At 38.8% G+C, this 17,862-nt stretch overlaps 1 protein-coding gene across 3 annotated transcripts in view; it reads right to left on the bottom strand.

The window, feature by feature from the left end:
* Positions 1 to 17,862, bottom strand: part of vps13b (vacuolar protein sorting 13 homolog B) — a 293,873-nt gene that overhangs the window by 272,532 nt on the left and 3,479 nt on the right. The gene's annotated exons all lie outside the window — the stretch shown is intronic.

Below are 17,862 nucleotides of genomic sequence, written 5' to 3'. Positions count from 1 at the left end.
TGAGGACAAACAGTGGAGGGGTCAGAAATAGTGGTTTTAGACTACTGACAGCCAAGGACTTATGCTGCATTCCATCTGCCTCAGAAGTCAGATGTCAGAGCTGGGAGTGACGTCACTGTTGTTTGTGTTCCAACAGCAAAGTCAAAAAGCAAGGAAAACAGGATTTGTTTTGGTCCATAGCAAGCTAGTTGCTAGTGGTGCATAAATAATGCACCACCAGCAATACTAATATTGCTTGGCTTATTTTTATTTCTTTTTTTGCTTAAAAACAGCACATTTTATTAAAGCTACTGAAGGGGCAACAATAAGGTTGAGTTTGTGAATTTAATAAATGTGACTTTTTAAGGGATTGAGGGATTTGCTAAGTCACAGTTTAAGATTGGAAGTAATAATAAGATTCTATGGGTGGAAATCTGTCAGATCTGTCCCTGTATCCACATGATAAACGTGTGTGCATCTTGGAATATATCGAGCCCTGTTATAAAGACGAATTTAACCATAAATGAGCAATTTGGAGAATAGGGGAGAAAAACTTATCAGAGCACAAAAATGCTATGACTACAGCAGCTAATGTTGAACTCCTAACAGCTACTATGTATAATAGCAAATACCTCATATTCAAACTCATGGTAGACATAAGCCTGCAGCAGTGGATGGGATGAAGAAATGGGGAAAAAATTAGATACAGTGTCAAAGAAACAATATATTAGAGGCAAAACTGAGAAGTTAGTGAAAAGGTGGAGAGATTACTGAGTTAAAACTCAGTGTGGCGTTGATTAGAGGTTACTGCAGCACTGTAACCTTTGCACAATCAGCCTGGGTGGTAGGTTAGTCAGATAATTTGGACAAGAAAAGGGAGATCACATGTGTTTAGCATTAAAGCGTCTCAGGAGTCACCCCTTATCCTGACACATGTAAGCACTGAAGGTGTCAAAACCAAATATATTTGGCTACTCCACACACACACTTTATTTATAAATACTGAACCGATCCAGTTTAAACTGACAGACAGCCTTTGCAGGCAGGTCGCGTGTTGCAAATTTTAATACATTCATGCAGCTTACATATGTAACAGACAATCCCTGGTTCTAACATGATTTAATGACAGTGAACCCTTTCGTTGTAGTTGAGTAATGATGATTTGGTTTTAAACATACTTTGCATTATCTGAGTTGCAGACACACTGACAGAAGTATCCCCCAGTGCAGTAAACACTCAATGCTCAAAAGAGATGAGAGAGGCTCTGGTAGAAATATTTACATGTTACTTCACTAAGGCCCTATCCAATAGAGCTCCACTGTGCAATCAGTTTTTTCCTCATCAGAGAGTGGTGGGAATTGGTAAACAGAGAGGGAGAAATAATAAATACTTCATCAAGGTTACAACGAATAAAGATCTGTGAATAATAAGGTGTAAATTTGCTGGTCATTACTCATTTCTTTTGTAGATTTGTCATCACTTTGAAAAGTTGCACCTATAATATTTAAACATGCTACAATAGAAAAGGGATTGTTATTTGATTAGGAAGGTTTAAGATACACACTCCAATTCTTAGTTTACATCACAATACCCTGCTTGAGCACATTAGAGTAAGAAACAGTCTCCTTCCCCCTTTAGTCTCATATCTATACCTAAAGGAATGCATAGCCCAGCAAGCCAAGAGTCCATCGAGTTCAACAACTTGAACTGCCACTATGAAGAACAAGACTGCCAAATTTGGAAGTAGCGCAATTAAGCGCTCAATGTCACCATGGGCAGTGAGCAATTCTCCAGAGGTGAAAAATGCCTTTTCAGAAGGAAGCCCTGGGACAAATGAAGCCTGCCCTCAGCTGCTGCCAAGTAAATCGATCTCTCCAATTCCACAGCAGGGCACAGCACAGGCAGGGAGCCTAAGAAGGATGGAGAAAAGGAGAAGGAAAGATAGACACGAGGACCGGAAAAAGTAGGGCTTCTTCCCCTGCAGGCATGTCACCTCAGCTGTTAACCAAATATGATGGTAGTTAAAAAGGAAAAGAGAGACATGAAACCAATTGATAAGCGAGAGAAAAAACAGTGGAAAAAAAAGAGAGACAGCAAAACCAAGAAAAGCTGAGGGACGTCTAGAGTGAAAGAGACTTGATGATAATGAGACCAGAACAAAGGGACAGAAACATGAAGCTGGTGGTGTGACTGACAGGTGAGGGGGACCCCCTACTCAGAGGGTAAGTGGGCACCCATAGAGGGTTAGGGCACAGGAAGGCCAGACGTGACCCCTGTCCTCCTGTAATCGTCTGACTCAGTCAGGGAGCAGGAGGCGGTGTGCTGAGTCTGTCTGGAGGGTCAACCCATATGAGCTGCTCAGCGCATTAGCTGAATACCACCACCACCTCCAGCTATTAGGAACAGCACCTCTGTAGATAAGAAACTCACAAGTTCCTTGTACAAATAATCTGGCTATAACTCACAGACACTAGAAACCAGTAACATCATATCTGCTAGTGACAATGACATATATGTAAACTAGTAAAGCTTCAAAAAATACAAATATGTCTTAAAATACTCATTATACTCCCGCAAATACCTACTTATAAAGTATTTGCGGGAGCAGAATAACACCCTTGCTACAGTTTCTTGTGATTTGAGGCTTCCTCTGACCTGGACTGGCTGAAAAGTAGGCAAATTACCAGAGTTTTTGTTGCCCATTCTTAATAAATATTAGACAAAAAAAACAAGCACTATATTTTTTCTTTTCAGAAATTGCTAAGTATTTTCCAATTTCAGTTTAACACAAGGAAAAAAAAAAATTGGCAAGGACCAGCAGCCGACTACCTCGCTTCTCTGCAACCGCCTGATCTTTGAAACCAAAACATTTTTAAAACTGGTCAATTTCACACAGTTTCAGCACATTAATGGGAGCATGCAGACCATTGCTAGATAAACACACTCTGTTTTTGTTGTTTTTCCTCTGCAGGTTGCTGGTGAACTCATGCTGACATCAAAGCAGCAGGCCTGGATACTGGAGGCACGGCAGGGGAGGGCGAACGCCTACAGAGTGAGAAAATAAATGAAGGAAACCCAATAGGCTCCTTATCTCACACAGAACCCCTTCTCCTGTAAATCACTCACGTACTCATATAAACACAGACACACACAGAACCTCTGCCCGACATGTTAAGGCCTAGCATTCACACCTCCAAGTAACCAGTGAATCATATGATACTCAAAGGATATAATGAGAATGTGGGACATTCCAGGCTGTTTTTCCAGAACAATAGTGGAAAAAAACACTACTAAAGAGATACACATACTCTTTTGTCCTAAAAATGTGCTTCTGTTTTTTTAGTGCTCCTAGGTCTCATCTCCCCCCTCTCTCACCATCTTGCCTCATCAAAGGCCTTCTTTGCTATCACAGTATTCATTTCACTTTTGTTCATGTTTCATCTTCTTTACCTATATCTGACATTGTCTCCATCCTTCCACTTCTTCTAGAGCTTCTCATCCCATCTATAATTAGCTAGTCTGAAGCTTGTTTTAACAGTGTTGACCCTGGTTCTCATAAGAATGGTTTCCAGCTGGCACAGAGAGAAATAAAAACATGAAAAGGGGCTCACTGTTTTAAACATAATGTCACAGTTTGGGATGGTTCCAGTAATGTCAAATGGTATGCAGCCACTTCTTTTACACTTAAGCTGTTTGAACCATTGATGACAACCCCACCGGAATTTTTGCTGAAAAGAACAGAGAACATCACAGTTGACTCAGATTACCTTTTCTTTAACGTCTCTTGGCTTCGAACGCATCCATCAGCTCGGCTAAAAATTAGCTGCTAATGGCTTTTTAATGAAACAGTAACAAATGAAGAAAGCTATTTTACCATGATTAAAGACAGAGGGTTCATTTTCTCCTCAAACAGAAGAGAACTACAGAAGCTGGAGTAGTGAGGACAGAATTTCACACAGTCTCCATCACAAATAACTGTTGGGTATTAATATTATAATTATGCTACGTATTTTATACACAGACATCATAGGCATATTTAAAGAGAAATATGTGCATAAAAAACACAAATGTACATGCACACACAATATAAAATACTATACAGACCAATACTTAAGGACTAGAGCCATGCAGCTGGAATCCATAGAAGATTGGGGGGATTAGAGCCTGAAAGTAACCCAGATGAATATCACATTGTGTGACATTCTGAATAATTATCTCAATGAAAGTAGCATATCACAAAAATGTGGTCTATTCCCCCCCCTCTGTTTCAGTAACTGAATCCACTACACAAAAACAAACCTGCACAAATTAAATATTACAGTCTCTACACAATGTTCTGTAGCCAATAAGATGAAATTTCCTGCACCAATAAAGCACAAGGCAGAATAAGATCTGAGAATTAAACTTTTTCAGCAGTCTGAAAATGCACAACTTACCAAGTTTGCTGTTACTATAACCACTACAGAGAAAAACATACTCGTAGGGCTGAACGATTATGGAAAATAATCTAATTGCGATTTTTTGCCCCAATATTGCGATTGCGATGCGATATGCGATTATTTTTTAAGGTCTTTGTCTTCTGTATTATTAAACAAAGACAAGCAATACATCATATAGTATGGCCAATACTATATTACATTAATTTTAAACTGTTCTTTCCTGGAAGACAGACCTCTGTTATGATGACATGAGGTGATGCATGAATTGATGACTGACATTTTTATTTAACTTCTTCAATCACAACAGTATATTTGAACATACACAATAGTTTATTTTTAGCTTACAAACATCTGAGCATAAAGTGCTGACAAGGAACCCTGGTGTAAACATTAAAATGAAAGTCAGTACAATGTGCAGATTGCAGAAATATACATAAAAAAATCAGTGGCTTTACCACACTCAGTTTTTCGACATCTGTGAACTACTAGACAGTCATTCAATTAAAAAATAATATTAAATAAATAAAACTAATAAATAAAAAATACACACATCTTACTGATCTCTGCAGTCAGTAACATTACACATAAAGTGCAAACATAATAGCAATTGTATAAACACACACAAACACGCCTTTAAAATTTAAAGGCATGAAATTGGACGGTCTAGCCTTCTGATTAGCTAATCAGAAGGCTAGTTCTGATTAGCGTCATCGCTGTCTCGGTGGAGTTTAATAAACTCGGCCGTCTGCTTCTTGCTATCTAAAATATAACCAGACACTGGTGTAAATTCTCGACTGTCTCATACTTCTGTTTAATAAGTTTTCTGTTTGACGTTTAGTCAGCTGTGTGAAAACCAAGGAGGAACCCACCCGGGGGATTAATAAAGTTTTATTTTATCTAATCTAATAACTTTAATCTCAGCCAAACCGATTTACTCACGAACAAACAAAACACTGAAAAAAGCCCAACAATAACGTTTTTAGGTTGTCTAAGTGACTTATATATTACGTTTAACCCGAGCAGCGAAACTCCGCGGTGATCTGAAAATGATGTGCCGGGAGTTGTGCCGTTCTCGGCCGCATCAGTAACCCTCGAGCTTCCGGCTAGCTGTCGAGCTAGCCGGAGGGTAGCAGACGCCTCTGAAAACGTCGAAGCACTTTTGCAAATATGGGATATCTTGATAAACCGAGCAGATATTTGATGTTTATACAGCTACTTTCTCGCCTGAAAATATGTTAAAAGTTTATTTTGTGACCCAGAAAGATTAGTATGAGTAATTTTAAAACTTATTAGCGGCCGCCATTGCTGGAAGCTGGAGTTTGGCTGGGCCGCGCTATGAATTCTGGGATATGGTAGTAATTTGGACAGCCTTCGGCGCGTCGCTGTGACGTAATCGGTCTACAAATGCGGCCTCAGGAGGATGCAGCCCATGAATTTGGACATGTCCAGAGTATAATCGCAGCCTTTGCGGTTAGAAAATTGCACTTGATCATGTCGCGATATTATCGCAAATGCGATATATCGTTCAGCCCTACATACTCGTGGTAATTTCTGGATTATTAAAGTGTAAGGAGAGCTGTGATAGGTCTGTAATACCTGAAGTGTTACTAGGCACATTCCATCCCAGCAAAACTGCTACAAAGCAAACACCTTCTTTCCTTCAGAAGCTCCAATATATAAAGTATTCATTAAGGAGGGGGAGCAAAGACATAGAAAAGATTCCCAAGCATGTGCCAAAAGAAGAATGCATAATTACAAAAGAATTTGACTCTGAAGGGGGAGGAATCACAACGACACCGGTGATGTCATGTTGGAGGTCTCTGCCAAGAGTGCCTCTGCTCTACCCAAGTCAAACTGTCTATGTTTATTATCTGCCTCCAACATACTTACAATAACAAAGACAAACGGGGATCCCAGTTACAGAGCAGACCCATAGGGAGCTACAAGAGGTCTTCTGACTTCTGAGTATTTAATTTGTTCAGGCATTGTCCTTGTGCTGTTCTCACCAGACAGATCACCTCTGGCTGCAGTTTCAGTATAGCTCTTTAACCAAGTTCCAGTAAACATACAACAAGATAAACTTAAAGTGTAAATGGTAAAAGTAAAATGTAAAAGGCAAAGGCCAAAAGTTAAGTGCCCTCCTCAAACATTTGACATTTAGGTGATTTTGGCTCTACTCTTGTTCTGTTGCACTTTCAGGTAATAGTTCAAAGCCCAGTGCATTTTATTTGTCTTAAGTAAAACCAGCAGAAACCAATCTTGTGTTTACGGTACAGTAGCCGATGTTGTTCCAGTTTAACTGTCCATAATTCTACATTAATCTAATAAATCTCAAAGCCCTGTGTATTCATGCAGAAAACTGGATTCTTTGTTACAAAATCGCTTTTTGCAGTCATTTCTCCACAATAGTAAGCAGGTCTGCAAAAGTAATAGGGGTGCTGAGGTCAGTCCTCTTTTATCCTCACAAACAATGTTTAGCACATTTTTTTATTTAAACAAAAGACTCTGAGTCTGAGTAACTCCAATTCTGAGACTTGATTAACATCCAGGAACAAGGAATTCAAACAGGCTTGAACTAATATAGGTGCCATGATGGAATTTGGAGCCTGGATAAATAATTACAACAAACCACTGCACTTTCCATTGAAGCCCATTCAAATTCTTTATGCTCCTACTAGTGACCTCAACTTCAGTGTTCACAAGTAACAAGTGTTAGGGAAAAGAAGAAAACATGAAAGGAAATAGAAGAATACAGAAAGTCAACCGAAGCAAAGAGTGAGAGAATCAAAGATTAAAGAGCCAGAAGCCACGGCAAAAAAAGAAGAAAAACAGGACTGTGACAACAGTAAAGTGGAAGCAGGAATATCAAAAGAGAAAGACACATCGAGGGAGAATCGGAAAGAGGGAGAAATTGTTCCTGATTTAGATCTGAGAGGCTCTGGTCCTTCAGATGTCTCCATCAGCTAACCACAAGCCCAGGCTGAGCATGTGAGGCATTCTGCTTACGCTGGCACAGCTACCCCCTAATGCTAATAACTGCAATGTGTTAGCTACAATAAAACACTCCACACAGATCCCTGACATACGCACTCACACACAGGCATGTGCAAAAAAAACAAAAAAAACAACACATCTTAGACAAGTCAATTACGACACACACGGGGAATTCCCAAACGCAGGAATAGCTCTAACTCAGAATAATCAGCAGTGCCCAGTTATTTTCCAATTATTTATTATGTAATTACTGCCAATCACATCTTTTTTACTTCACAATTATTAGTCTATAAGATCCTGATATACATTTCTTTATATATCTTATTTATCTTTATATCAGCATTTTGGAAAATTGCTGCTAACTAGTGGTCAAGACCTGATTTTAACACCAACTGTCAAATCATAACCATGCAATTTCTGGGCCTTCCGATTTTTTCATACACAAATAAAAGTTCATTATACAAAACATAAGCACACCTTAAACAATGTAAGCACCAGTCTCCAAGAACAACGCAAGCAGCGGCTCAGGCTACTCTGACAACTTAATTGCACATGTGAGGTGCAGCTGGAAGGCACAAACTATAGAGGCCTAAGTGTTCTTGGAGAGCATCAATGTTCTGAAACCAGAAAGATAGAATAAATCAAACAGAGCAAAATGGGAGAGGACTTTCCGTCAATGTTGAGAAATACCAAAGCCTTACTGCAGGAGGTTTAGGCACGCAAGCGGAATGCAGCCGGCATTATGTTTGCATAGCTTTTATACACTGGGGTCCAAAAGCAACTGAGGTGGTGTCAGCATTCATCACATTGGTTGAGAGATGGAAAACTGTCAGCCTTACATAAAAAACAAATCATTTCAATTGCATCAATGAAACATGTTGGAATCCTAAGCTAGTCCTTATCCATAGATCTCAGGTCTCCTACTGTTTTCCGTAGCAAAGTAAAGTACAGGTTCTGGCCCTGGCCAAAAAACGTTCACCTGTTTTGTGAGATATATAAAAAAAAAAAAAAGCTAAATTGAAAAATTCTATAATAAGAATAATAGAGGATCTACATTTTTAATAGATTATTTTGAGATTGGTTTTGAACTGTACAGTTCTCAAAGAGTTTTATTGTCTGTAAGGGTTAGGTTAAATAAAGCTGAAACCTCAAAGCACTCTGTACATTAAGAAAAAGTAAGCAACTATCACAGCTCATCAATTTATTGTAGATTTTCATTTTCAAACCTTGCTTTAAACTTTAAACTACTTTACTTCATACTGCGTACTGTCTGTGTAAGGTTACATGTTAACCACCTCACATCACAATATTGGTGCAAGATATGTTTTGTCAGGAAATTATAACCAAGTATCACAGTTTTATCTATATCTGCAACATACACCATGGAAAGTGTAATGCTGGGTCATTATTCATGCTGCATTTCTCTTCTCTTCCCCACACATGATAGAGGGCTGAACTTGCCAAGGTAGAGGCTAGCTATACAGAAAGAATTCACTTAGTAAAAAAACTGAACACATGATTAGAAAAGGTTTTCTACTACGGTAAATAGGTTGCTTATGTGATTTTAGTGGTTAAAATGCCATGTCATTAATGGGATCATCATTTGAATATTGAGTAAGGGTCTACTAAACTGAGCATGCACTCATCCTGAAACAGAGCACAGTTTGTGCAATATAGAAGTACACACAAACACGAGGGTTACTGCTTTTAGTAACTTTTTCTCCCTGAAAGTGAAAAAATACCCATCTTAGTAGATTGCATAAAGACAAAAAGACACACAACAAAAAAATAATGATCTAAAGATCTAAATGAAAGGGTACATTTCTTCTCTAAATTGCAATCACGTCTTACAGTCCTTTCTACATTTTAAGGCTTATAAAGCAAACACCGTTCCAAAGTGCAATACAATATCATCCTAGAGTTTTTCTAAGAGGACAGGACTAATGGAGTGAACATTAGTCTTAATTGCATGGTAATCATTTCCCAAACTACAATATCAGTGGGAGCACGCAGCAAATAACAAGCTGCATTGAGGGATTGCTCTAGCCCGGATGGCCTGAGAGCAGGGATTAAACTGTAGAGTAGCAGCATCCTGGCCAGTGTGTATTGATCACCACTTGATTCACTGGAATCACAAAGCCACTGGCTTTAATGTTTCCCCCCAACTGCTTTCCTGTGTCTGAGGTTTGTCTGTGGAGCAGAAGTAACCTCATCCCACCAGGAACACAGACCTCAAAGACAAAGCTATGGGTAATTCAGCTTTGGCTGACTCACAAGCAATGGTGGCAGAGGGTAAGGTCTCTTTTTCTGGAATGACACACTTCTGCACTGCCATCTACAGATGCTTTGAATCACTTTGGAATGCTGAACAGAGATCAGTGCAATGGGTCACTCTCCATTAGAGACTAGAGAAAGGGGACAGACTAGTAGTGAGACAGTGTATGATTACTAACACATATTTAGCTCACCATTAAATACAGACCTACTGACAACAAAATTTCAGCATATGTAAACATTAAAGCTGCACGTGAAACAAACCGTTCACCAGCTGTTGGCCTGCCAACATGCAGAATACAAAAAAAACAAACACTCAACTCTGAACAAGTAGTTCTACTTATTGTCAACAGACCCAGTGTCTCCTGCAGTATTTCAAATTTTTAGTACAAATCATCAATACTTCATTGTTAAATCTATCTTCAACTACAAGAGAAAAATCAATAAACACAAGTTTGCAGAAAGCGGATTTATTGTATGTAAGTTTTCAGGCAGAGCTCACATAACAGCCTAACGATTTGTCTTGATTGCCATTACTGTACTGTCATATATACTGTCATTTTGAATGACAAAACAAACAGAGATTCTTTTTAACTAATCCCAAGCACATGCACTTGGCTATTCTTCTGTCCTTCAGTAGTTCTCCTTTTCTCTCATCAGAATGCATGCTGCAGCTTCCAACCTGCCTAAGGAGTCAACAGTGTGCCAACATTACTCCATCTTTTTATTATTTACAGTCATGGATGGGTTTTGTTACTGCTATAGGGGGTTAGATTCAAGGAAAATAGATTCTCCAAAGCTCTGTGTTTTTGTCCTCTGTCTCCTCAGTCCTGAAGACAAGGCCCCACTGAGCTGATGATCAGATGGATTTACGGTGCAATCTCTGAAAGCCATTTGCTCCTGCTAGCAGAGAATCAAAGGCAAGATTTCCGGATGGCATTGGAACAGAGATTACTCAGTTTGTGCTATCTGATTGCAAACTTCCACAAGCTGTTTCCTTTTACTTCTTTCAACTTTTCCTTTGCATCTTCTGACTTGTGAAATTTAAGTTCAATGACCACATACTCACTAGGTTTCATTCTGTCAGAGACCATGCAGTATGTACACTTAAGGAAAAACTACATTGGATCAAATGTTTTAAGTTTTATTTATGAATTCAATATAATCAGTAGATCCTTTAAGTGGTGTAAGTTGTGATGTGAAGGGGGTATGGATCAAACTTGATCCAGCACGTCCCCCAATTCCCTGTCAGTAGGTTGCAGTTTGGAAATTCTTTGTTCACAGCTGATGGCAAGCAATTCACAAGCCTTGTCATTTCAGATATGATCTGACAGTCATCACTGAGTCAGTCACAAGTTTGGTCGTGCTCAAAGTTGATCAATTTTTATTTTATTTTATTTTTTTTAATCTGTTTTTACCCCTTCCCATTTCTCCAGCACCGTACACAATGGCTACATAAAGCTCCTCTGTACTAATCAACCAACCATTATCACACCTTGTTACAAGATAGCAGTATTTTCTTCTTCTGTGAGTGGTCATAATGTTTTTATTAATCACTTTATAGGAAGTTCACAGTCTATCCACCCAAAAAGTAAAGTACGGGGTGGACCATTTATATGGATACACCGTAATAAAATGGGAATGGTTGGCGATATTAAAGTCCTGTTTGTGGCACATTAGTATATGTGAGGGGGCAAACTCCTCAAGATGGGTGGTGACCATGGTGGCCATTTAGAAGTTGGCCATCTTGGATACAACTTTTGTCTTTTCAATAGGAAGAGGGCCATGTGACACATCAAACGTATTGGTAATTTCACAAGGAAAACAATGGTGTGCTTGGTTTCAACGTAACTTTATTCTTTCATGAGTTATTTACAAGTTTCTCTTTGTTCACAGCCATCGACATGTCGAAGAGGTTAACATGTGAGGAGTGGATCGAAATTGTGTTGATATCTGGTGAACGCAGTAACCGGGTCATTGCAGCAGATTTCAATGCAAGACACCCTACGAGACCACCCATCTCCCATGCTACAGTTAGCAAACTGCTTGCTAAGTTTTGTGAAACTGGTTCAGTGTTGGATTTGCCAAAATGTGGACGCAAGAAAACTGTCACTAATGCAGAAACATCAGTGGCTGTCCTAGCTTCATTCAGCAAGAGCCCACAGCGTAGCACTCGCCGCATGTCACTGGAGAGTGGCTTTAGTCGAACATCCCTTGGGCGGATATTAGCTACTCACAAATGGCACCCTTACAAACTCCAGCTACTGCAGCATCTCAACGAGGATAACCCAGATTGGCGCACAGAATTTGCAGAATGGACAAAACAAAAACTGGAACAGGACCCTCAGTTCATGCAGAAGATTTTGTTCAGTGATGAGGCAAACGTTTATGTGAATGGTGAAGTTAACAAACAAAACCACCGCTATTGGTCTGACACTAACCCACATTGGATGGATCCCTCCAAGACTGTTGGAACAACAAAAGTGATGGTTTGGTGTGGTATATGGGGTACAACGATAGTTGGAAACCTCAATGCCACTGGATATTTGAAATTGCTACATGATGATGTGTTTCCCTCTTTATGCACTGAAGTTGGCATGTTCCCTGAGTTTTTCCAGCAAGATGGTGCACCACCACATTATGGGTGCCAGGTCCGAGGATTCCTAGATGAACAGTTTCCTGGAAAGTGGATTGGTCGTCGTGGGCCAGTTGAATGGCCCCCAAGGTCTCCCGATCTGACCCCCTTAGACTTTTTTGGGAGAAGAGGGTTGCATTGACAATCCAACACAATGGGCAGCACATTGAACACATTTTATAAGTGGTCAGAAACTTGTAAATAACTCATGAAAGAATAAAGTTACGTTGAAACCAAGCACACCATTGTTTTTCTTGTGAAATTACCAATAAGTTTGATTTGTCACATGGCCCTCTTCCTATTGAAAAAACAAAAGATGTATCCATGATGGCCGACTTCTAAATGGCCACCATGGTCACCACCCATCTAGTTAAGTAAATAGTTTTTAAAGGTAAAATGTGGAGGGAAAATCAAAAGTAGTTAAAAATGGTCAATTATACCCTGGACCCCAGAGGGTTAAACGTTTTTTTTTTAAGTAACGCAATAGTTACTTTTCAAGTAATTAATTACTTTTAGAATATTGTAACTCAGTTATTAACTCAGTTACTTTTTGAATTAGTACCTGTAACTATAATTAATTACTTTTTCAAAGTAACTTGCCCAACACTGTCCATGACAAACTTGTACTTTGCATTTACATGAAAACCGAGAAGGAAACAGTTCATTAAATACTCCATTTGCATTTTGATAAATGCTACCTAGCCTAATATTAAATAAAATACAGTGTAAGGTCTGTTATTTTCAACATCCAGATGAATATTAAGATCACCCATTAGATTTATTTTAATGCTGAACTGAGTATTAAATCAGATAAAAATCCTAAAGGTGTTGATTCATTGACACTAGTGTATTCACTCTACTGTAACCATTTAACCATCTAACTATTTAATTGTTTTGCTCCTTTGATACAGTTATATTTTTCTTTCTTTATGATTTTCATAATTAAAATGTTTCTTGCTGGTTGGCTGCAATGTCATGGAACAATGGATGTGGATGAAGTGCAAGGTGGTGCTGGAAGCCGTGGAGAAGCCAAGGCAAATCAAGATAAAGATGCAGGTTTTCTTCAAGCACCTGATCCAGTGCTATCTTAAAAATAAATAAATGGTAAATGGCCTGTATTTATATAGCGCTTTACTAGTCTCTAAGGACCCCAAAGCGCTTTACATATCCAGTCATCCACCCATTCACACACTGGTGATGGCAAGCTACATTGTAGCCACAGCCACCCTGGGGCGCACTGACAGAGGCGAGGCTGCCGGACACTGGCGCCACCGGGCCCTCAGACCACCACCAGTAGGCAATAGGTGAAGTGTCTTGCCCAAGGACACAACGACCAAGACTGTCCAAGCCGGGGCTCGAACCGGCAACCTTCCGATTACAAGGCGAACTCCCAACTCTTGAGCCACGATCGCCCCACTGGATGCTTCTCCTTAATAGAGGAAAGTCCTGTTCATATCAGATGCTAAATTTGTTGGCTGGCTGGATGTCCTGAGACCGTAGAATGGAATTAGGATATTTTCTTCTTAGTTTGTGCGCTTTCAAATCGTGGTCCAGGGCTCCATTCACTAGGGAGTGGAGCTCATCTGAGCCTTTGGTTTGGCACTCAGTATGCTCCATGGATCTGAAGCCCGGGATTGGGCTGGTCCTGGCTGTGCCACAGCAGAATTAAGGCTACAAAAAGAAGTTGTAACAGACTATACATCCCAAATTTTCTACTTAAGAGTTTTCTGCATTCAACCCCTGGGTGGCAAGACCACACACACGGAAAGCAAAACTCCTCTACAGGTCACACCACTTTAAAACATATTTTCACACTCAAAGATCAGGTATCACATCTATGCCTGTCTCTTAAATATTCAAAACTCAAAGTAGCATGCCTTAGCTGAGTAGATATCAGATTTAGATTATGAAATACCAACTTGGGGATTTAAGAAGTCTTTAAAGAGGGGTTTCCTTATTCACATGTATTACCCATTATTTAGGAGAAAAGAGGTTTGGTTGTGTAAACCCTAAAAATAGTTTGGAAGGAATTTAACAGAAAAAAGGGCCTAGTATGCCAAACCAACAAGTCTCAGAGGCACCTCCCCAAATCATCTTGAGGCAATGCATCAATCAGAACCTCCACATCAGTGGCAAATGCACTCAGCGGCCATAAAACTCCCAGATCAAGCAGTGAGCTCAGCCAAAACCAGAAAGGCTCTCCTCAGTAAACCCAAGCCCTTATCTTTGTCTCATAAAAAATAAAGAGTGTCTGAGAATATTATGATCCACTGTAACTGCTGTCCAGCCAGTTCCTCTCTGTCTTTGCTGATCACACCTCATCTTTAACATCTGGAGCAGTTTACCAAATTGTCAAGAAGAAAATTCTATTTATAATTTTCCAACATTAAGTCAATGTTAAAAATATTACTTAAAAATATACAAACAAAAACAAAAAGTGCACATTAAATGATACCTCCTACTGAACTTGTGGTTTATCAAAAGTAAAATGAACTAAATGCTCTCCATCAGACAAAACCCATTCCAATCCACCATATAAGAGCTGAAGTCCTTAGACTGACAACACTACCTAATGACAAGCACAGAGAAAATGTCCTGGAACAGTAATCTACTATTAGTTCCTTCTACTCTATTTCTTTTAAACAAACATGACATAAGACACTAATCTGTCCCTATCCACACTGTATATAGAGGGATAGATACTATGATCACTGTATTCCACTTTGCACCTCTTGACATTTTTACATTAGTTTTAATCTGGAATGGGCTACCATCAATCAGTTCACTCATATAAACTAACTCATTAGGCCACACTAAGTGGATCTTTGTTCAAGAACAAAGAAAGTAAAACTGACTTTCAAAAATACCCCTTTATACCCAAAACAATATCTTGTCACATCTTTTGAGCTTTTTGGTATAAACCACGGTTTAGTGTAATTTCACTTGAAAAAGTCCGCTCTAATAATTCAACTCATACCAAGTACAACCATTTCAACTTTTGCACTTAAACTGAAATTTAAAAAAAAACTGAGATAAGTAGAACTCGCTAAAATTAATGTAAACTAAACAAAGATGGTAATAATCTAAAAATAAAGACACGTACTAAAGAAAGGAAGTGGATTTCTATGCAAACTTCAAGATGTGATTGCAGTGAACAATAACATTTATATATAGAACTAAATGCTTTTTGTTTGTAAACGACCTCTAGTTTGTAAAATGAATGTCAAAAACAAGTTGACAACATTTTTTCTATTACCATACTTTCTGCTCTACAAGTCCTCATTACAGCTTATTTTAAGCAATTACACTGTCAGCAGGAGCTGTAATCTCCAACTGCTGCTAAACGCCAAAATTTCCACATTTGCTGGAAACTATAATTGTGAGCTGCTCTTAGTGCTTTGCAGATGGGTCCTATTGAGCAATCTGAACATCCCTAATATTACCCAGTTCCTCTCAAGGGGAAACACGAACATTAAAAAGGTCCAAATAATTCCGGTCAAATTACACCGGCCTTAATGAACTTCAAAAGATGTGCGGATGTTTTTACAGGCCGGGACTCAGGCTTTAACAGTAATTATGAAAACAAACCATATTAATGATATCATTTATCATTTCCACACTTTGGCCGCATGAGGCCCACCATAATGTTTCTGTCTCTACTGGACTACAGTTAAAATATTATAATTTCCATACACAGATCTACTTTATTCATTTCTTTTCAAAAATCCTGTGGACCATCACCCAAATTACATAAGAGTTTCAGTGAGAATGGTTATGGCCTATGTCAAAGTCCCTGCAAGCCTGCTACAACCTAGCCAAGGTCTAAGATGTGAATTAACATGAGATCTAGAGTATTTGCTAAAGGATTAAACACGTATTTCTGTGAGACCAGTGTTGCTGTCAGTCTACTGATGTTTAAGTTGTAATAAAGATAAAACAAAGGAAAGTACAATAATAAGAACAACAACTACTACTACTATTATTATTTTTAAGCAATATAAATGTAAAACATGAAAAGGAAGCTGGCTTCATTTTCTTGGCTTAAGAACACAGTAGTCAGCCTCCTGCCTCCCGCCAGTATAGGAGAAAACTGCAGTGGCTCATTTAAATTCCACATACTAGAAGGATTTCTGCTGTAAGTCTGGCTTTACTCCAAATTATGTCTCTTGGGTGTACATACCACTGAATAATTTGTCCAAATGTCATTTGCAATTCCCCAAAAATCTTTTCTTCACTGGAAGCTTTTAGAAAACATCTGTAACAAATACTTGTTTTGAGACCATAAGCATTACACCAGTACCGGTACTGGTACATGACCTCAAGCTGTGTACGAAGCATAAAGACAAAGTTTAAATTTCCACTGAACTAGAAACCTGATCGCATGAGCAGTAGCCACCTGCATACTATGATATTTACCATTAGTTCTAGGCAGCTCAAGCTCATGTGTTACAAATCTTTTTGCCGCAGTCTATATAATTAGCTGTAATTGACTTCCCTTGAAATGTGTTTCTTCTGGGACATCTGGCCTTGAAACTTCAACCTTCCCATAAAGGGCCGCACTGAGCTACACTTTCGATTTTTAAAGCTGCATGGGTGGCAAATTTAGAGCCAGACTTTGCTGTAAAAATAAATTTCAAAAATACCTCTCATAAAACATTCTTTAAAAAATTTAAATATTTGTAACTAAACCAAACAAAGCAATAGAAAAATATTCCCCTTAAGACAATTCTCCTTAGAATTATATCCACAATGATGTAGGACAGAGCTTCAAGTCACATTTCTTACAGATACTTCCTTTCTTACAGATTTTATATTATATTGACTACAAGGACAAAACCAAGCAGTTACAAAGGCTATTATTGTGCAATCAATCTGACAGAGATGCAAAAGACTATCAGCTTTTTCTGAATGTGATTCCAAGTCTTCTAAGTGTCACGAGAAATTGTTTGAAAACAAAAACAGGACATGCTAAAAATGGAGGCAGCCAAGTAGTAAATAGCACTGGTCAAGTTAAAGAAAGTTGCCTCTTAATTTTGAGTTCCTCGAATTCTTCAGGTCAGTGGTCAATGAACCATCTCTCTCTTTTTTAAGAAAAATCATACTGAGTGAGATAGCTGTGCTTGTGTCAGGGAAAAATCATGAAACAAAATTCCTCGAAGCAATTACTAGTCGATACTTTATGATGGAATTAGGGATGCACCGATCTGGACTGCACTGTCCAATATTTGCCTTGCTTACTGCCATTGAAATACCAGCAGATAGGCTGATATTCAGCAATGGCAGTTACTGATTCCTATGTGTTGTATCCCATCAAAACTTTATTAAATTGTATGACTGAATGTGTAATAGTGTGATAAACAGCAGAAATGTATTCGCTTATTTAAAACGATAACTTCTTTGCTTTCCTGGCATCGACTATCCCAAAGCCTCACACATCGGTGCATCCCTAATTGTGGTAGTTTGGATGAAAATACACCTGCAGTCCCAAGATTGTGAAGTGTGTCGTTTCAACTAAAACCAATAAAAGTTTTATATATGTAT

The sequence above is a fragment of the Pundamilia nyererei genome, unplaced genomic scaffold (genome assembly GCF_000239375.1).
Source record: "Pundamilia nyererei isolate P.nyererei 1_Seehausen unplaced genomic scaffold, PunNye1.0 scaffold00125, whole genome shotgun sequence".
In the NCBI taxonomy this organism is placed as follows: domain Eukaryota; kingdom Metazoa; phylum Chordata; class Actinopteri; order Cichliformes; family Cichlidae; genus Pundamilia; species Pundamilia nyererei.
The sequence above is the reverse complement of the archived record's forward strand: the minus strand, read 5'-3'. Positions and strand labels throughout refer to the sequence as shown.